Here is a 23,082-nt window from a genome sequence, read left to right as displayed (position 1 = left end):
AAGTCTTGCATGGAGGGAGAAAAAGGATTCCCAGTGCTCATTAAAAATAACAATGTTCAATTCTGTATGGTTTTCAGAGATGTATATTTTTTGGGGAAAAGCCACCTGTGCTCTCAAAGGTATGGATAAAAAGGGATGAGCCCATTTAACAGCCTTCATTTCACATTCTATGTCTTTATTATTTCAAAATGACACCTTTGCAGTTTAGAGGAGCCAGTAGGCACTTTTATAACTAAAATTGAATAAAATTCCAAGCTGTGTCAAAGACATTGTTTGAATTCACTTAAAAGTGTTTTATGTCACTGCTCACCAACTCCCCTTCTCTAGTCATGATCTGCCTGTGGCAAACTGTTTCTCTCTGGGACTGAAAAGATTACTCCCACTGATACTCCTCTGACAGTGTGAATATTGACTTGCACTTATAAAGGTCAGACAGTTCCACTAGTTAATAGGAGTGAGAAGAGCAGTTCCAACAAGTCTCTTTGAAAGGAAGTTAACCTTCAAATTGCAAAGCATGCTGCTCTGTGGAGCCAATTTTGGCAACCAGCAAAATACTTGCTTCTCTTCTTTCCAAAAATACCAACAGGAGCCTGAAAGTTAACATTACAAAAGGGAAACAAGCCTGTAAGGTAGCAGACAAGCATCCATGGGAACACCACCCGGAATATGCCTTGTTATTTTTTATTTTGTAAAGAGAGTTGAATACTGTGGAGTAATTCTCTGGACCTTAAACTTTCCTCAATGTATAATAGCTTTTTTTTTTTTTTTTTTTTTTTTTTTTACTTTAAAGAGCCATGTGCTATAAGATGATAAGACACCACATATATTTTTCTCAGCATCATCCTGACACAAGATCAAGCAAAAGGTTTAATCCCATCCCCTTACCTATCCTTTGAAAAGTCCTTTCCCTTCTGTTATTGTCTCATGACTGAGAGTTCAGGAAAGGCTAACATAATTTAAGGTCTGGGAAAATGACCTATCTGTTGATAGCAGCATCCTGAGGTACAATGCAAGAAGGATGGGGGTGAAAGACAGGACTGAAAACGAGAATGAAACTTCACTTTTCATCCTGATGGAAAGTAAAACCAATATTTTTAATTTTTAATAAGACACATTTATATTATGGCACCGGCAGCAGGAAGAATGTACTGCATATAAATGAAGATGATTCCCTAGTTTGTCTTGAGCAGTGGAAGACAGGAGACATAATGATGAAGAGGGCCTTTTACAAGTAATAAGTAGGAAGAAGTGTAAGTCCTAGGTGTCTTGGAAAGCAAAGCTTTCATGATTCCAGAGCATATTTTAGAAATGGCATTATGGCTTTCACTGCGTTAAGTTTGGCATCAGCGAGATTTTAGATTGTGCTAAAATCATCCTTAATGTCCTTTCTGCCTCATCAGTGGGGGACCATTCAAGTAACAAAGTGCCAATCAGGGGCTCTTGTTCCTCTTTAGCTGGGAGATATTACTGTGGAGGTTTTAGTGAGAGCATGATCGCTCCGCTTGAGATGCCCTGTGTTATAACTACAGTTAAAGGTCTGCTGACTTAGCCATTATAAGCCCCCAATGTTCTCCGCTACAAAAATTTGCTCTAAAATAAAGGCTAGCATACTAAGTTGGAGCCCAGGAGGTCCTTGATTTTGATAAATTTAAAAGGAATAAAATCGTCATTTGAGTTAAAAAGAAAGTAATAAAAATATAAATATAAAAGCTATGTGCGTTCTGTGTGTCGCTGCTCTGGTATCTCCAAAATTAGCATCGTTAATTAAAATGAAGTTGGAAAGTAATTAGCTCATAATGTGCACAAATCATTTATGTAAGTTTGAAATATAAAAATGTAATTAAGAAAAAGAAAAATGGGTTATAGTGAGGATCATATTTTTGCTTGAGAAAACTGTGAATTTTCAACTCAAATATTTTTGGAAAATACAAGATCTGTATTACTGTTACATAGAAATGAGTCAGATGCTCCTAATGCTTAAGCCTTTCCTGATAAGTTTCTTAGCCATCTTTAAGAGCTTTATTAATTGAGGTGAGCTGAAAATATAAATCTGTAAAAAAAATACAACAGCAACCCTGAGACACAATGTTAAAAAGGAAGTAGCAGGAAGTAGATCTCAACATTTATTATTTTATTTAGAAGACTCTATATTATTTTTTTAAATGTGGACTTTTAATGGCTTATTTTTAAGAAAAAACTTATTTTTCTAGTTATATAATTTTTTAGAATTTCTAAAAAATCAAAGCATGTTAATAATAAGCTTTTAGTACATTAACCTTCCTGCAGATAAGAGTTATAAAATCAGTAAAAAATTAAACAAAACAACAGTAGTTTACCTTAGGGCTCTGGAGAGTGAAAAATGGCTGGCAGGTACTGGAGATGCATTCATCTTAGAAGGAGGGACCTCCACAGGGTGAGCTGGCAATTTATATCAGGAATCTATAAAGGAATAAACAGGTAGTATCTTAGAATGGAAGAGTACTGTGGTCAGGAAAGGCCATTCTGAATATTCATATTGGAGCTAAGAGATAATGGATATGAATTAGCCAACTAATAAAATTTCTGGGGAGGAATATTGGAATAAAGAGGAAGTGTTAATGAATTTGGCAATGTAGCAGGATACAAAATTAACACCAAGAAATCTATGGCATTTCTATGGCACAGAAATGAACTTACAGAAAGAGATACTAAAAGAACAATCCCATTTACATTGCACCAAAAAAATTAAAATACCTAGGAATAAACTTGACTAAGGAGGTAAAAGACCTATATGTGGAAAACTACAGTACACTGAAAAAGGAGATAGAGGAAGACATAAACAGATGGAAGTACATATTGTGTTCATGGATTGGTAGAATCAACATCATCAAGATGTCCATAGTACCCAAAGCAATCTATAGATTCAATGCACTCCCCATTAAAATACCAACAGCATATTTCACAGTCCTAGAATGAACTTTCCAAAAATTCATCTGGAATAAAAAAAGACCCCAAATAGCTGCAGAAATCCTGAGAAAGAAGAACAAAGTCAGTGGGATCTCAATACCAGATATTAAGCTGTATTACCAAGTCACTGTTCTCAAAATAACCTGATACTGGCACAAGAACAGACATATAGATCAATGGAATAGAATAGAGAACCCAGAAACCTATGCAAACCACTATGCTCAATTAATATTCGACAAAGGAGGCATGAACATACAATGGAGTCAAGACAGCCTCTTCAATAAATGGTGTTGGGAAAATTGGACAAATACATGCAAAAAAAATGAAACTAGACCACCAACTTACAAGATACACAAAAAGAAACTCAAAATGGATAAAGGACTTAAACATAAGATGGGAAACCATAAAAATTCTAGAGGAATCCACAGGCAACAAAATCTCAGACATATACCGAAGCAATTTCTTCACTGATACGGCTCCTAGGGCAATGGAGACTAAGAAGAAAATAAACAAATGGGACTACATCAAAATAAAAAGCTTTTGCACAGCAAAGGAAACCATCAACAAAACAACAAGAGAGCCCACTGCATGGGAGAACATATTTGCCAATGGTATCACCGATAAGGGCAGTGGTTCTCAACCTTCCTAATGCTGCGACCCTTTAATACAGTTCCTCATGTTGTGGTGACCCCAAACCATAAAATTATTTTTGTTGCTATTTCATAACTGTAATTTTGCTACTGTTATGAATCATAATGCAAATATCTGATATATAGGATATATTTTCATTGTTACAAATTGAACATAATTAAAGCATAGTGATTAATTACAAAAATAATATGTAATTATATATGTGTTTTTCGATGGTCTTAGGCGACCCCTGTGAAAGGGTCGTTCGACCCCCAAAGGGGTCCCGACCCACAGGTTGAGAACCACTGGATAAGGGTTTAATCTCCAACATTTACAGGGAACTCATACAATTTAACAAAAGGAAGATAAACAACCCAATCAAAAAATGCGCAATAGACCTAAATAGATACTTTTCGAAAGAAGACAGAAGAAAGGCCAAAACACATGAAAACCTGCTCAAAGTCACTAATCCAAGAGATGCAAATCAAAATGGCACGTGGTACAATCTCACATCTGTCAGAATGGCTATCGTCAACAAAGCAACAAATGACAAGTCCTGGCGAGAATGTGGAGAAAAAGGAACCCTCTTGCTCTGCTGGTGGAAATGCAGACTGGTGCAGCCACTGTAGAGAACAGTATGGAGTTTCCTCAAAAAACTAAAAATGGAACTTCCATTTGACGCAGTAATCCCACTTCTAGGAATATATCCCAAGAAATCAGAAACACCAATCAGAAAGGATATATGGACCCCTATGTTCATAGCAACACAATTCACCATAGCTAAGATTTGGAAACAGCCTAAGTGCCCATCAGTAGATGAGTGGATTAGAAAACTGTGGTACATCTACACAATGGAATACTACGCTGCGGTAAAAAAGGAGTTCTTACCATTTGCAACAGCATGGATGGAACTCGAGAGCATTATGCAGCTAAGTGAAATAAGTCAGTCAGAGAAAGATAAATATCACATGCTCTCACTCATTTATGGAATATAATAAACAACATAAACTGATGAACAAAAACAGATGCAGAGACAGAGAAGCATTGATCAGACCGTCAAACCTCAGCGGGAAGGTAGGGTAGGGTGGGGGTAAGGAAGAGATATCAACCAAAGGACTTATATGCAAGCATATAGGCCTAGCCAACAGACACAGACAACAGGGGGGTGAGGGCATGAGTGGGAGAATGGGGGGTAATGTGGGGATAAAGACACATATGTAATAACTTAATCAATAAAGAAATTTTAAAAAAAGAGGAAGTGTTATTGTTGAGGTACTGGGGCAAAGCCTGACATTCCAGAAGCAGAATGTAGACCCACAGAACCAGTGATTAACAGGTAGAGCTCTGAGAAGTTAAGTTAAAGGATAGAAGAACTTTATTGCCTGGCTGGAGTGGCTCAGTTGGTTGAACATTGTCCTGTGCACCAAATGGTTACCGGTTGATAACCATTTGGTGCACAGGACAATGGGTTGCAAGGCACATACCTGGGTTGCAAGTTCAATCCCAGGATAAGGCATGTATGGAAGACAACCAATCCATGTTTCTCTCACACATCTATATTTCTCTCTTTCTCTCCCTCTCTCTCTAAGCACATCCTTAGGTGAGGATTAAAAAATAAATAAATTTGCCTAAACCATACTTTATGCCAGTGATTGCATATGGAAAAACAAAGAAGGTATGAAACTTAGTTAGCCTAAGGCCGTGGTCGGCACACTGCGGCTCGCAAGCCATATACGGCTCTTTGGCCCCTTGAGTGTGGCTCTTCCTAAGCCTTAGGAGTACCCTAATTAAGTTAATAACAATGTACCTACCTATATAGTTTAAGTTTAAAAAATTTGGCTCTCAAAAGAAATTTCAATCGTTGTACTGTTGATATTTGGCTCTGTTGACTAATGAGACTGGCCTAAGGGATCTTCCAGTCCTGTGATAACATGAGGTGTGGGGATTTTCTGTCAAAGCAGCTTTTTATAGATGGACCCTGTCATCTCCCAGGTCATAGGCAGAGAAAGCCCTCAAAAATGTTTTTAGATGGATGGATGGATGGATAGCACACCGAGGAAGTCCAGCTGGCTGTTCAAACAACACCTAACAAATGATATATTCTTGGCACTGAAATTGAGGTACAGTTTGATGATTTAAAAACTCAGATAAAATTTTACAAACTTCTATGTGTCTCTCAGTTGGTTTCTGAGCAGTTTTGATTTTGGGCACATTCATAATCTCTGTTTCTTCATCTATAAAAATACCTATAATCATTATACCTATCAACTAGTGACTGTGTGTGTGTGTGTGTGTGTGTGTGTGTGTATTTAACTTTCTTGAACAAAATTGAGTAATCCCAGAACTAATAATCAAGAGTAGGCATCAAGGAAGATAAAATTTATTGGTCATAGAGAAGATTGGGGGAAAGGCATTTCCTGGTTGCTAGAAGAGTCTCTTCTGGAATTATAGCTCATACGTTTTCCCCTCACTTTATTTTTATCATCATCCCTCTATTTTTACTGACTTTATATAAAACATGCTCAAGGTTCTCACATCCTAAAAAAGTATTTTTCCGTTAACCCGGCATTTTCCAACTACCTACTGTATAATTTTCATACTTTTTTTCCTAGTCAAGCCTCTAGAAATAATAAACTATACTCATTATGTCCACTTCTTCACCTTCCATTTATTTTTCCAGTCACTAAAATGTGGTCTCTATCACCATTCTTTTTCTTGAACTATTTTCTCTAAGGGTATCAATGACACAATTATTACTAAACCAACTATATTTTTTATCCAAATCATACTTGAATTTGTGTAGCTTTTGCCTTTGTTAACCACTGTATCTTTCTAAATATTAGTGTATCATTTTGTGTCATGTAAATTGCTCCTGATTCCTTTCCTATATTCCCCACAAACATTCATTGAATAATTCATTGAACACTCATTTCCCCAGGAACCTAATCCAACTATTGATTTCTTTGCATTATGTAACTTTCTTAGGCAATATTTTAAAATTACACAATGTTAACTCCCACATGTCTTCAGATAACTCATTCATGTATATCTAGCATCTATAATAGTTCTTGGCATTTTTAATATGTTTTTTAAAAAATAGATGAGTGGATGGATGGCTCTGTAAGAGAAGTCACAATCTAGAAACCTTTGGGATGAATGTGAGCCACACAAGAATTTTGTGTGATTACATAATTTAAAAAATATTGCATACCAGTATTTAGAATTTTTAAACCCAGATTATATATTCTCTTGAAAAATGGGAAGATCTTGCGACAATGACCCTACATTCTAGCACAGTAAAAATCAATTGGAGCTGAGGCATATCTGTGCCCTTTAGAGGAACATGTGTTCTCCAATTTGGGGCAGTCAGACCAAGTCTATCTCCTTCATTTATGGTACCTTCTTGGTCCCAGTAAGCATTCAATTAAATACTTCAAGCAAAGGAGCAAATACAGAAATTCAATATCATCCAGCCTATATCAGTTATTTCTCCTCCTGTTTTTTCACCAATGTCCTCATACCTCTGTACCAAATTTCAGTTAAGAAAGATGTTGCCCAGGTTACTTAAGCCAGAAAACAGGGGCCTTAGATTTTGTTCCCATTTACTTACTTCAGATCGTAACCCTATAGCAAGTCAATATATATTATAACCAGCTGTATAATTTATCTCCTCTTCTTATATTTAGGTAGACATCACCTTTCCCCTACAAATGTTGTGATAGGCTTCTAGCTACTCTTCTGGCTTGTTCTTGTCTCCTCTCTATTTATCCATCTGAAAACCTCCTATATTTCTTTCAAGTCTCAGCTCTAGTGCTATGCTCTCTAAAAAGCTTATCTGACTTAGGAAGAAATTTATTTCTTCCTGTATCTAATAAATTATTATGAATGTATTTTATCAAAAAAAAAATAATGACAATAATTAAGGCCAAAATACATTAAGAACTGTAAAAGAATAGGGACCAATCTAATAATATATATATTCTCATTTTATTTAGCAATATTATGAGTTAAATAATTATCAAAATATAGAGTTAAAGAAGCAGAGGTACAGACAGATACATTGATTTGATGAAGGCAGAGTTGGGTTTGAATTCAGCTGTTCTGATTCCAGAGCATATAGTCCCTTCTAAATCGTATGTGATTGTTCAGCTACTCTACAGCACCAATTTATTTTAGGGCTTTAACAATAGTTTCATAGTTTTTACAATCTGTGTGCTTTACATAGTGGTTGATACCCAAAAGAAGGTCAAAGAAGTGTTGTTGAATAACTAACTAAAAGCCATGGCTGATTGAACTAGTAAGATATGCAACAATCTCCTTTTTGTTGTCTGAGATTACCCATTGAATGCCACTTAAAAGTGAGAATTTTTCTTTTGTCTTCAGGCTGTCCTTCAAGAGTTGAAGCCTGTTGATCCTAGATGTTAAACATGCTATCATACAATTATGTTAAAGGCATTTGCATTTAGGCATCAATCCTATATGCCATTGGCTTTTAACTTGATGTTAGGGCAGCACTGGCTCTGTTGAACTAGTTAGTAGCCAAGCCATAGTTTGTAAATTTATGTGTGTGTGTGTGTAATAACCAAATCTCTTAGAGTAAAAATAATCTGTTTCTGAGTCCTCATCAGTAACTAGAAATTTTGTTTTGAGTAGACTTATTTATGGACTATGACATCCAGGTTCAATAGGGAAATACACATAGCCAGGAAGAGCCAGGTGTGTTTTGGAAAGAGTAAAGTAAGACAAAAACAGAATGAGGACATTATAAATTCAAAATTTTGTAGGTTGAGCAGAAATGTTGCTATGTTACCAGTTGATATGCTGCCAGTTTGAATCTGCTGCTTAAGAGTCTAAATAGAAGAATGAGGTTATAGGGTTTAATAGCTTTGAGAAAGTTTAAGGTCAAGGTAATAGTGTAGACATATCAGTAGATTATGAAGCTATAGCATTTGATGCCACCTACTACATACTTGACATTAAACATGCTATTTCCTTAAAACATCTGCAGTCTAATATGTTAATTTTTAAGTAACTTGATCCTTTTTTGTTGTTGTCATTAATGCAATTAGTGCCTAGAGATAGATACTAATTATTTTACCTCTTTATCTATCCTGGTGCTTAGCCCTGTATACTCATGGATCCTGAAAAATCTAAGTGAACAATGCATCAGACAACTAAGAAGAAGCATTTTCAGCCCTGTGAGATTCAATATATTCAAGTTCTCAACCTGACAATCTATAATTTAGGATTTATTTGTCTCTGAGATTTTACTTTCCTTTTGATCTTATAACTTTGAGGCAGGAATTTAATGATTCCCAATAACTCTAGTTGAATTATAGTATTTGAAATAAATTTGATTTGAGAAAAGCATTGGTTAAGCTCCATTTTTTATTTCCTAGAGAAATATGTATTTAGAATGTCAAAGCAAACTAATAATTTTCCTTAAAATTTGTATTAATTTCTCACAGAAGAACAAGAGAAGTAATCTTTGTTTATAGAATTTCTTTTGTGTTGGTGGAAAGATTCATATCAAAATACAGTTTCTGTCAGATGTGTCATGGTAATGGAAGACTTCATAGTTATTTTTGTAAATTTTAACATTATAATATGTGGTGCTGTTTTAAGTTTTCTTAATGACAATATAACTTGTAAAACATTATTGCAGAATAAATTGATGCATTAGGAAGCTCATGACACATTTTGAAAATATAGATGTTATGACTCACATGTACTCTGGCTTAACCTCCAGTTTAGAGTTGCACAATTAATTCCCAAAATACTTTATTCATCTTCAATAAAACACTGATCCTGCAGATAAAAGTTAAAAGGGTAGTATTTGATTTTTAAAAAGATAGCTCATTTAAATGATAATAGAATTGATTTTAAAGTGATTTTTGGACCATTTAACAAACGAGGAAGCTGAGACTCAAGTGATGTGCCTAAACTTATAACACTAACTGGTACTAGAAAATGGTTTAAGAACTGACCTGTAATTTTTTGCTACTCTCTATGATTGCTAACTACTGGCCATCTTACAAAAAAAATCATTAAACAGAGGAAAAATGTTATGAGCCAATTGTTTTTAGGCATTGGATTGTGTGAAGCAGAACATTATGGTCCCTCAGAGATGGAAACTCAGAGCTGAAGGTTACAACAGCCCAGGCTTTATTTTTGGAAAAAGCAGGAGGTACAGTATTGGAGCAGCAGAAATCCATGTGGGATGGTCTCCGAGGAATCCTTGGTTATGGACTGGGCTTTGAACACATAGGGTGAGACTATAAAGAGATATGAAAGAGCTGAGGACAGAACAGAGATTCTATAGGTCAAACATTGCTGGGAGATGTTGAAATTCTGACTCTGAAGGTAGAGGCACTTTAGTGATACTTTGTGGGTTTTGGACATAGTCATAGGTTTATTTATTTATTTTATTTTTACATAATTATATATTCATTTGCAGTTAGGAAACATAATACAAAGAGATTTTGGAAACTTTTTACCAGTTTCCCTATTGGTTATAATTATAAATCAATATCACAGCCAAGGACTTGACCCATGGATTCAATCTATATACCTTACTCAGATTTCACTAGTTTGCAATGAACTCAGTCATGTGTGTGTGCATTTTAGTTCTATGCAGTTTCATTACATATACCAGTTTCTTTAACTATTCATGTATTGAAGATCAGTAGCTACTGGGCATGCAGACACCAGGGATAGGGCATCAGAGTGGCAACCAGCCCTGATTTCAGGTGTCTTATTTAGTCCTGTTGCTGCCAGGTGAGGGTGAAAGCTCAGATAACTGTTGGAGCCCACTGACACTACCCTCATGAGTACATTGGGACACAATCTGTGTCCTCAGAGTGCAGGATGATAGATTCGTTCCCTGCTCAGCTTTGCAAACACCACATTGGCAGAGAAGTAGGAGCACTGGCTGGTTCTTATGGGTGGAAGAACGGAAAATAAGGCCTCTCCTTGTCCACCAAAACTGTGAAATGGGGAGGGAAAATTCTGCCCTTTTTTGAAATTGTAGCTGGAGGTCTAGGTTGTTAAAAAGAATTACTGATTAACCAAGACAGAGCAACCCATTTCTACTAGAATCTCTTCTGACAAGAGCAAATAAACATAGTAACACTTTGAAAAGTGAAAGAAGAAGATAGATTTCCCAGGACCTCAGGATTTTAGGATCAATTTGGTGGTGCATTCCCCTGGTTTCCTGTTGCCTCCCATACATCCTGGCCTGGGAAAGGAGAACTGCCAATAGGAACAAACAAAGCGCTCCGAGGAAAGCCTCTTCCCTTTTAGCAAAGGACAGAGAAAGGGTGAGCTAACAACAGAAAATCTCTCTGGAAATATCCACCCTACTCCAGTCAAAAATGGATGGGTGTATAGAAAGTCTGAAAAATACCAATTACTCACTGAAATTAATTGAAATTTACAAAACATACACCTCCAGAGAACACACATAGAACATTCACCAAGATAGAGCATGTGCCAGGTCAATTAATCAGTTTAAATATAATTCAAGAGTTAAATCCTATAAGGTATTCTTTCTCACCACAACAAAACTGCATTAGCAAACAATAACAAATAGATATTTTGAAATAAAACAACGTATTTCCAAATAAACTGTAGATCAAAGAAGAAACCTTAAGGTAAATTTTAAAATATTCAGAAAAGATTATGTAATTCCAAGTTTTCATAAACTTTACCAGAAGACAAATGAGAATTGATTACTTCACACTTCATCTTATGAGACTAACATACTCCTATAGCAATATCTGACAAAAAGATTAAAAGAAAACAAATGATTGACCAATATCCCTAATAAGGATAGGCACATCAATATTCAACAAAATATTAACAAATCAAATATAGAAATAGATAAAAAGAATACTCTATCATAAAAAAGTAATCATGTCTTCTGGGTTATAAGATTGATTTGATATTTGAAAGTAATCATTGCAATTCATCATATTAACAGAATAAAAGAGAAATCCTATTATTATACAAGAATGTTCATTCTTATCATCTATTACATACTGAATTGGAATATTAGCTTGTTTGATAAGGCAAGAAAAACTTACATTTGTAAAAATTAGAAAGAAAAAATGAAAATTATCTCTATTCACAAAACAACATATTTATCTAAGACTAGAGGCCTGGTGCACGGATTTGTGCACCAGTGAGTGGGGTCCCTCAGCCTGGCCTGCACCCTCTCATAATCCAGGACCCCTCGAGGGATGTCTGACTGCTGGTTGATCAGGCCGAAACCTGCAGTCTGACATTCCACAGGGATGCATGAAGTGGCAGGCAGCCAGAGAGGAGCCTGAGCCCAGGCTGGGGTGCCACTCTGCTCCTGCTCATCTGGGCCCCACTGTGCCTGCCACCGCTATTGCTTGGTAAGCTCACTGAGTGGTGCTCCCCCTGTGGGAGCGCAATCACCACCAGGGAGCAGCTATTGCATTGAGCATCTGCCCTTCTGGTGGTCAGTGTGTGTCATAGCGACCAGTCGACCAGTTGTTTAGTCGCTTAGACTTTTATATATACAGATATTTTAAGGACTATACAAAAATATTTCTGGATATTAGTAAGACCACAGGATTCAAGGTCAATTCAATAATCAATTTTATTTCTGAATACTAGCAAAAAATGAAAAATGAAAAATTGGAAAAATCAATAGCATCAAATATATAAACTGCTATGAAATAAAAATAACTAAATATGGGGTATATTTTTACCCTGAAAATTACTAAACCGTGCTGAGAGAAATTAAAGAAGATCTAAATAAATTGAAAAATATACCATCTTCATGATTGAAGACTTATTTTTATGATAATCATTATGCTTAAATTTTTCTATATATTAACAAAATAGCAATCAAAATATCAACAAATAGTATAAAAATTGACAAACTGATTCTAAAATTTACATGGTAATGTAAAGGACATAGAATAGCAAGCGTTTAGAAGAAAATAACAAAATGGAAGAACTTACAAGACCTGATTTTTAGGCTTATTCTAAAGTTACACAAATAATACAGTCTGGACTTTGTGTTCTATCAGACCAATTAAACAGCATTTAAATATTGTCAATTAATGACATATAGCTAATTGATTTTTGCTAATGGCTAAGTATAGTCTTTTCAGGAAGTGGCACTATATCAGCTGAGTATCTGCATTGAAAACAATGAACCTCAACCCCTAACTTGACCATTGTCAAAATTAATTTGAAATGGGTCAATAAGAAGAAAATCTTCACAAACTTGGTGTAGGCAAACACTGAATAGATAGGAGTTCAATACCACTAACAATAATACCATAAAAGAGCTAAATATATTTCATTCAAATTTAAACTATTGTTCTTTCAAAGAAAGAAGTTAAAAATGCAAGCCAAAGAGTAGTAGAAAATGTATAAATTTTTGTATATATGTGTATGTGTTAACGGAAGAAAAATGGCACCAAGTGATAATCTTGGTTCAGCAACCTCAGTTATTAAGTTCTGGATAAGAGGAGAATTCAGAGATAAGACTCAAATTATAAGAGGAAATTTATTTAGAAAGTCACAGAGGTAGAAGGAGTGGGTCATAGAAGAAAGAGGCCCAGGAAAAAGTTCTAGCTAAAGAAGGGCCCTTGGAGCTTAGGGAGGAAAGAGAGAGAGAATGATATAGAATGGAGGGAGGGGGCAAGAGATACATTCCCTGGGAGAGGAAGAGGGCGGAGAATTCCCTGTAGAGAGCCCTGAGGTTGCAGAGGAGGATCTCAATAGAATAGTCATAGGCAGGAAAATAGCAGACATTTGTTGTAGCTATATCTTTATGATACAGCTCCTAGGGCAATGGAAACTAAGGAGAAAATGAACAAATGAGACTGCATCAAAATAAAAAGCTTCTTCACAGCAAAAGAAATCATCCACAAAACAAGAAAGCCCACTGTGTGGGAGAACATATTTGCCAATGTAACCTCCAATAAGGGTTTAATCTCCAACATTTACAGGGAACTCATACAACTTAACAAAAGGAAGATAAACAATCCAATCAAAAAATGGGCAAAGGACCTAAATAGATACTTTTCGAAAGAGAACATACAGAAGGCCAAGAGATATATGAAAACATGCTCAAAGTCACTAATTATCTGAGAGATGCAAATCAAAACAACAATGAGGTACCATCTCACACCTGTCAGACTGGCTATCATCAACAAATCAACAAACGACAAGTGCTGGAGAGGATGTGGAGAAAAAGGAACCCTTCTGCACTGCTGGTGGGAATGCAGACTGGTGCAGCCACTGGGGAAAACAGTATGGAGTCTCCTCAAAAAATTAAAAATGGAACTCCCATTTGACCCTGTGATCCCACTTCTAGGGATATATCCCAGGAAAACAGAAACACCAATCAGAAAGGACATATGCACCCCTATGTTCATAGCAGCACAATTTACAATAGCTAAGATTTGGAAACAGCCTAAATGCCCATCAGCAGGTGAGTGTATTAAAAAACTATGGTACATCTACACAATGGAATACTATGCTGCTGTAAAAAGAAGAAATTCTTACCATTTGCATCAGTATGGATGGAACTGGAGAGCATTATGCTAAGCAAAATAAGCCAGTCGGTGAAAGAAAAATACCACATGATCTCACTCATTTGTAGAATATAAAGAGCATCATAAACTGATGAACAAAAATAGATACAGAGACAAAGAAGCATCAAACAGACTGTCAAATTACAGGGGAAGGCAGGGGAGGGTCTGGGGGATAAGAGATCAACTGAAGGACCTATATGCATGCATATAAACATAAACAATGGAGGCAAGACACTGAGGGGGGGGTGCGGGGGGGTGAGGGCTTGTGCTGGAGGCTAGGGGAGGCTAGGGAGGAGGTCAATGGGGGTAAAAAAGGAGACATATGTACTACTATTTGTAATACTTTAGTCAATAAATAAATAAATACATATAGCAAAATAAAAATAGAATAGTTATCAGCTTTCGCAGCTTGTCTTCTCAGGATTCTGGTCTCCACTGATTGATGGATACTAGGGGAGGGAGCCATTCGCCATTGCAGCTGGTCCTAAGGTCAGCCATGGCATGGCTCTGCCTGGTTTTGCTGCTTTTCTGGACCTGAGTTAAAACACAGCTGAAGCCTAGATGTCAAAAGCCTAGATGTCAAATTAAGGGAGTGATCTCCTAGCAGTGGTTGGCAAACTCATTAGTCAACAGAGCCAAATATCAACAGTACAACGATTGAAATTTCTTTTGAGAGCCAAATATTTTAAACTTAAACTATATAGGTAGGTACATTGCTATTAACTTAATTAGGGTACTCCTAAGTCTTAGGAAGAGCCACACTCAAGGGCCAAAGAGCCGCATGTGGCTCGCAAGCCACAGTTTGCCAACTATGGCTAGGGCAGTGGTTCTCAACCTTGGCTGCACATCAGAATCACCTGGGAATCTTTTCAAAATCCTGATTTCTGGGCCTCATCCTCCAGAAATTCTTTTTCTTTGTTATGTGGTGAGGCTACAACATTAGATGAAGAGGGCCCGAGGGACCTGGGCTTAGCAAATGGCAAAACTACAAGCCCTACTTGCTAGGCCCGGGCCTCTCTGGCCCTCTTCATCTGACCCATCATTCCTGCTCTGCTCATGACTATCTAACTGCCTACTACTAAACACACACACACACACACACACACACACACACAACTGTACCCAAGATTTGTAAGGAAGACTTAAAAAATCAATAATAAAAAGACAGATACCCAAATAAAACAATGGGCAACATATTTGAAAACACATTTCATTAACAGCATTAAGCACATGCAAATATGTTCATCTTTAATCATCAAAGAAGTATAAATTAAATTCATGCTGAGAATATTTTCTCACATTCACTAGAATGGCTAAATTTTTAATTAGTGGCAATTATTTGATAATTTAATGGCAATTTAGAATTAAATGCTGACAAGGATGGGATACCACTGGAAGATTCATTGATGCTGCAAGGTATTTTAGTAGTCTTAAATCTAGGTATTTTACATAAAAGTAAAGAAAATATAACTTCAAAACAGTAAAACCTTAAACTAGACCAGTCCCAGTTTCCATCAGCTATAGAATGGAAAACAAGCTGTGATGTAATCTTACAATAATATGTTACTCTGCAATAAGGGATAAATACTAAATGCAATAAAATGGATGAATGAATCTCACAAATAGTTTTCTATGTGAAAGAAGCCACAGAGAGAAGAGTACAGATGATATTTTTTCATTTATATGAAATTCTGGAGCAATCAAAATTAATCAATGGTGATATAGCAGATAAGTGATTGCTTGAGGTAGGATAGGAGATGGGTAAGAATATTTGACTGTAAAGAGGAAAAAGAAACTCTCTGTGCCTCTACATGGAGGCATGGGACAGACTGAAAAATCTCAGGGGAGAGGGCAGGGAACAGGAAGAGATTAAAAAAATACTTTACATGATATGCATATATGTATAGCCCATGGATACAGACAATAGTTTGGTGAAGGCCCTGGGTGGGGGGGAGCAGCTTCTGGAGCTGGGTGAAGAAAGGGAATGGGGGTGAATGGGGGCACCTGGAGTACTGTTGACAGATTTTATATATATATATATATATATATATATATATATATATATATATATATATATATGTATATATATATATTAGTAGCCCTGCACACGAATCCATGCGTCAGCAGCTCTCTGCAGGGCCTGGCTGCTCCGTGCCCACTGCCCAGAGGCTCTCTGCGGCCCAGAGGCCCTCTGAGGCCGGGATGGAACACTTGCCTCATTGCCGCAGTGATGAAGCAAGCATTCCACCAGGCAGCTCACGCTGCCTGCTCTCAGGACTCGGGGACTCTGGCTGGGCTGAGCAGACTGGGAGTCTCCATCTTTGTGAAGGCTAATTTGAATATTACCCTTTTATTAGATAGGATATTTAAAACTCTCTGGGATGATGGAAATGTTTCCTGTTTTGATTCTGTGCTGGCTATATGGGTGTACACGTTTGCCAAAATTTATCAAACTGTATATTTATAATAGGCACATTTTATTTTATGTATAAAGTCTTACACATTCAACCATTAAAACATCTCTTTTTCTGCTTAGCACCAACTATTCCCACTACTACAGCTTTTGATCAGTTTCTCATATTTTCTTGTCTGAATCAAAATATCAACTTTCTTTTTGTACTTTCTGCTGTTTCTCCTATCTGGTTTTCCCTACCTGATTCTAGAATAACGCTTCTTAAAAACCTAATCTAACTATCTTGCTTAAAGATATTGTGAGCTATAAATTTCAAATATCTCAATTATCATAAAAGAATCTTCTGTATCTGCATTTAAACTACTTCAATCTCATTGTCTCTTACCTATTGTTGACATTTTACAATAACCTTCTGTTTTGGATACATTGAAGAAATTAGCGCTTTTATATTAGTACTTTGTGTCTATGCACATATTATTGCCTCATGTTCACTTTTTATTCTTTTTATTACTCCACCTTGAATCACATATTTATTCTTCAATACTTAATTAAAATGTGACCTCCAAGATTCTAAGATATACTATCTATCCCCACAAACACATGTATGCACTCATGCTCACACAGAAAGAAAAAGGTTATGAGCCCTGTTTTCCCTGCTTCTTACAAAGAAAACTATTTCCTATTAAAAAATCCCTTCTTAAAAGAGTCTTGAATGGGAAATTTTCACACCACAGTTTATCAGGTCTTGTTACCTTTAAAATACAGGTTCAATACTTGCACAATTTCTAATTACTTCTATGACAGATAGATAGATGATAGATAGATGATAGATAGATAGATAGATAGATAGATAGATAGATAGATAGATAAATAGGATACAATTTTTGGTAACTCACTTTATTTTCTGGACCTTATTTTTCCTCTTCTGTAAAAGAAATGTTTATACTAGATTTCTTAGTTTGCTTCCACACATAAAATTTAAACTTAAATACCTCTAAGCATATCTCTCTGTTTTTCTCAGAAGAAACCATTAACATTAATTCCATCACTTAGATTATGGTCATTTTCATGTGCATTGATTTGGTAGTCAAATATATACACCTCATGTATTCTCAATCTATTTTAATATTTCACTGTAATAAGATTTTAAAATATGAACTTATAACTAGAGTGAAAGTACAGATATGGAAATGCTTGCAGATGATATTTCCATCTGCGGTGAGATGAATTGCAGTCATTCCTTCGTATGCACAGTTGTTCTGTTTATGAAGCATGTCTCTGCCCTACATATGTAGACAAAAGGCTAAGTTAGATATTCCATTCTGCGCCACTACTGCAGTTTAGCCTCCTTTGACCTTGATTAACTTCGTAAATTACTAGCTCACTGAAGACATTTGTTGTTTTCCTGGATTGTGAAAAAAAATAATATATGTCAGGAGGCAAAATGGCTTAGTGTTAAGTAAGCTGGAATCCCTCTTTTGTCATCGTCATGTGCCTACTCCTCAGTGAGTGCCTTATCAGTTGATGCCTCTATTTCCTCATGTGGGCAATGGAGTGCACATGTCTTTTGTTTTCTCTAAAGGATGTTGCAACAATAAGTAGATAATAGGTATGGAAGCAAATTGACCTGTTCAGGTAAAAGCTACTTTATCATTTGATAAAATATAATTTCATATTAGGGTGTACATACACATTTACTAGTATTGCTTTTTTTATCATCTTTATTTCTTCATACCTATCCAGCTGTAAGCTAAAAGATAGGAATATAGGAGCTAGTATCCTTGTTTGCCCTCTGCTTTCAAAGGGACAAATAGTTCTTTCCAATTGCTGTAATATATCCTTGGTGAGGTGGGGGCAGCAGGAGCACAGATGGGTGGAGGCTTACCAGAGTTATTTTTCTAATTGTTAGAAAAGTAATAGATTACTAATTCTGTCATATCCCACTCAAGAGGATAGAAAGAGGAAGGACTTATCCTGCTTTGACATTGTTCCTTGGCTAAAACACTATGCACAGTGCAACAAACAAAACCCAAGACAAAGAGGTGGAGTAAGTGGGGAATGATCTTGCGGGAATTATCATAATTGCTAAATCTCCAACTCCTTTATATCATGCCAACTATTGAAGGTGAACTCACTGTACCAGAAAAAAAAATAAAAAGATTGAAGTAGCCATCCAGGACCAAACTAGAAAAGATTTAGAGTAATTTCATATGAGCAAATAAATTTCAGGATAAGCAAATTTGCTTCTCTCTGACGTGAATTATGTACCTTGCAATAGGTCTTGATAAACAAGCCTTGCCCTCACTTGACATCTTGTTATTACAATAGTATTCATCAAGAATACTACCTCCTAAGCACTTCACAGTTGTTTTGATAACAGTAAAAAGATTTAAATACATGAATCCTGTTCTCTGACTCCATGGTGAACATTGCATGGCATAAAATAGAGATCAAAGTCCATGAGGAACAGAGTCAGGAGAAGAGAAGCCTTCCTTCTTCATCCTTTTTAAAAATATTTCATCTAACCTCTTAAACATATCTGCTTCCTAAGGATTGGTGAGGCAGCACTCCTGCTATGTTAGAGTGACAGGTTCAAAGTCCCATCTTCTAAATGGAATTTTTTTCTTAATTTTCATGCAAAGAACTAAAACTCAGCATTGATGTCTTTTAGAAACTGCTCATTATGAAAACAACTTAGTCAATAAATTTTGGAAGCTCCTTAAAGCTTCAAAATTGAAGTAAAAAGTCATATACACTTTGTCTAACAGAGGATACATTTATTTTCAGTGCCAGATAAATAAACCACAAGCATGTGAGAATATTAATTGTAAAAATAGAACATTATAGTTTACAATGTTATTATCACACAAAATACTTTTCAGGGTTAAACATCAAAATGGATAATTTAAATTTCCTATTTTCATCAAATATCTATTTTTTTATAAACTAACAGACTAATAGCAAAGACAGATCTCTAAAAACATTGCTGCACTAGAAAATATTCCCTAAAAAGAGCTGAGTAATAAGGAAAAGCCTGAACAAAATGTATATTTATTCCAAGAATACTTGAAATTCACTATGGATAAAAAGATAGCACGAGTTTCTGTCTGTAATTTCTTACCTTTCTACCTTTCTTTTATAAAACTACTCCAGTTATATCTGGAAAATACCAAATGGAAGCTTTATTATCACAGAAAAATATTGAAAGTTTCACACTACCTTAAGATGGTGGATCTTGTGTGGTAGAACTAACTTATCCTTTAAATTTTGAATTTGAAGCATCTACTACTTACCCCTGAGTGAAAGTCTGGTAGACGTGTGATTCCGGGATCCCACCATTGCTCTGCAACATCAAAGCAGCTGGGGGAGTGTGCTATATCAGGGAATTGATAAACCTCACTCTCGGTGATACTTACTGAACAAACAACTGAACATATTTTTGGATTTGGCATTGTGGGATTTATAAGATGTAATCACTACCTTGTGTGTGTGTGTGGGGGGGGGAATGTAATAAAATACTATGAAAGCGTAATATATTAGAGTCTATCGATGGGCACTTTCCTATCAATGTTTCTTGACTGAGCTCTGCTATTTACCATGTGTGTTGGATTACTAAGTAATTGCCTTCTGGCTCCATCTTTGGGATAATTTTGAGATGCAAGAGATAGTGCTCAAAAACATACTAGTATATGAAGACAGAATAAAACTCAAAATTTTAAAGCAATGTTAGAAATGTTCTCAACCAAAGGACTTGTATGCATGCATATAAACGTAACCAATGGACACAGATACCAGGTGGGAGAGGGTATGAGTGGGGGGGTAGAGGGGGCAATAGGAGGATAGGAACATATATGTAATACCTTAATCAATAAAGAAAGAAAAGAAAAGAAGAGAAAAGAAGAGAAAAGAAAAGAAAAGAAAAGAAAAGAAAAGAAAAGAAAAGAAAAGAAAAGGAGTTAAACAAAAACAAAAAAAGAAAATGACAAATTTGGGGAAACTACTTGGAATGTACAATGGCTACTACCTATACGATGATGAAGATGCTAATATTTATTTCTATGTGTCAGATGTATGTTCATATATACAAAATACTAAACAGTTTAGTTCACAAAAGAAAAAAAATCGATGTTAAACGTAAAGAAAATATTCTATCTTCCTTATAATCAGGTTAAAACAGCAATAAAAGGCTGCTTCCAAAATTAATCAAGATGATAAAAACAATAATAACCAAATGTATTATGTTCACTTTCAGATATTGTTGTTTAAAGTCTAAATTAGTACAAACTTTCTGGAGGGAAAATTCATCAAAATCAAAAGTATGAATCCATTTCTACATCAAGGAATCTATCTTGGAGAAATATTGATATGCACAAAAATGGAGTTATATTGTGCTATTTTAATAGTGAATATTGAACTTAATTCAAATGCCCAACAATGGAAAATTTGCTAAATAAGTTATTATACAACCATGCTGTACAAACATTATGTTGAAGATGTATATTTACTAACATGGAAAGAGGTTCATTATCTATTATTTGTAAATAAAAATATATTATAAGAACATATACTCAGCATACAAAATATCTTTTTTTTTTTCAAAAAAATTGTAAAAAAGGTCTGGAGAAAATAACCAAATAATGACAGTGGTAAGGTAATCTCTGGGTAACTTTAAAGGAGATTTCAATTTGCTTTTTTGTTTTGCTTATAGTTTTCCTAATTTTTCCATAATCAATGCATACTATTAAAAAACAGGAATAAAAAAGTGTTCTAAATATTTTACATACAAACGTGGAAACCTGCCAAATTTTCTCTTCCTCAGCCAAGTAGTTAAGATGTATATATTTTTAGGAAGCATGTATCTGTGACTATAACTATGGACCCAAAGTGAAGAACATCTACTGAAGTTCCTCAAGGATCCTTGGAAGCTAATGCCATTAGAACTATCCTTATCGGACCCTACTCCATCTTCAAGGCAAACCTGAGCACAGATATGAGTTAGAAAACTTTCCTATACACTTAAGCACATCTGCTGTCATATGAATTCATTTTGCAGCTGTTGGTGTGTGTGTGAGGGGTAGGGGTATTTGAAAGTTATGTTTGCTTTAATCTCTAGTGTGCAGTTTCATTTCTCATTATGATAATTTTTTTGCACGATCTCTCGGTTCATTTCTTTTCAGAGTGTCCCTTCCAATTACTGTATTATCATCACACATACACTTCTTCTAATTACTTCACATAAAATAGTATTCTTTATAATATTTTTGTTTAAATATATTGTTCTTTAGGATGCATTTTTGTTCAAAAGATAGGAATCTAGTTAACTTTCCATATTTTAAGTTATATAATTTTTGCTACATACATTTTAAGACCCCTTTCGATCCCTCGATGCTTTAATCTATGAAAGTCTGCCTATGGTATTTAGATGTTTTTCTACATAATCTTATGATACATTGATCATACCTAGGTTCAGACCTATATGAGGAAAAATACATTCATCAGGACATTTTCTTTTCTATGTTAAACAAGAATTATGCTAATAGAGGATTTTGTAGCCTGGACTATAGAAGAGGTTGGCTGTTCTGATTTTGGGTCCATTCGTGTATTATTTTACACATGAAAAAGGCTCCATAGAGCCAGGGTGTGGGAGAAGAGCAAGGAGTGTCAAATGTATAACCTACAAATTCCATTTCCAAGAACATGGTGATGGTGACCACATAGTTTTACTCTTTCTCCTGGATAATCTTGTAATTCAAAGATTAATGAAAAACAATCTTACAATAGCTGCAAATCATAGCGCTAGGCCCCAAATTTTATTGTACCCTTCCAAAAAGCACTGAATGGAATTTCTCTCAGTATTCTGCTGAGCTCCATTTTATAAAGTTCTGGACAGACCTTAAACAATGAAAGAAAAACTAGAGTCATCCTCTTCCAATCTCCAAATACAAAAAGTGTAAAGCATGCTGAAATAGATCTCAGCTCTGTTATTCAATTATTTCATCTACTCAGAATCTAAGAAGTTATAAGTGTGGATTGTCTGGGTAACCTTGATGAAGTCCCTCAAGTTCCCTGAATCTATACTTCCTTATCTTTTAAATAGAAATGCTAAAGTCTTACCAATTATCACTCATTTTTTAAATGAAGTGCTAAGGTTGCTGGCACTCCATAAGCCTGTAATAGGACACCATTTTAAACTCATCATTAACATGTGTCCTCAGGGTATGCCGCTCAGGAACTAGCAGTCCTTAATTGGACTTTATTAGACTTAAGGGACTCCAGGGGTCTCTGCACAGTGAGAACAGCTCAAGTGCAAACCATGGAGTCAGAACAGCCGTGGAGAATGTCAGGAGAAGGACAAAGTAACATTCTCAGGGCTCTAGGAATAGGAGTGATTATTTTTCTTGTTTTGATATCATCAACATTCTTTCACAATTCCACTGGCCAGAATCACATAATTAGATATTACTTGGGGGACCTAAAAGAACTTTTGAACTTATAAAATAAATTTGTAAACTT

The 23,082-nt window shown here is 35.6% G+C and overlaps 1 long non-coding RNA gene across 1 annotated transcript in view; it reads right to left on the bottom strand.

Moving 5' to 3' along the window:
- The window catches only part of LOC308526573, a 667,011-nt gene that overhangs the window by 21,234 nt on the left and 622,695 nt on the right, over positions 1-23,082 (bottom strand). The window contains exon 12 of the long non-coding RNA XR_013996560.1: positions 2,337-2,439. This is a non-coding gene — a long non-coding RNA (uncharacterized lncRNA). The remainder of the gene's footprint in view (positions 1-2,336; positions 2,440-23,082) is intronic.

This window comes from Myotis nattereri (assembly GCF_964212035.1).
Source record: "Myotis nattereri genome assembly, chromosome: 1".
Taxonomy (NCBI): Eukaryota; Metazoa; Chordata; class Mammalia; order Chiroptera; family Vespertilionidae; genus Myotis; species Myotis nattereri.
Note: the sequence above shows the minus strand (reverse complement) of the source record. Positions and strands in the feature narration are given on the sequence as shown.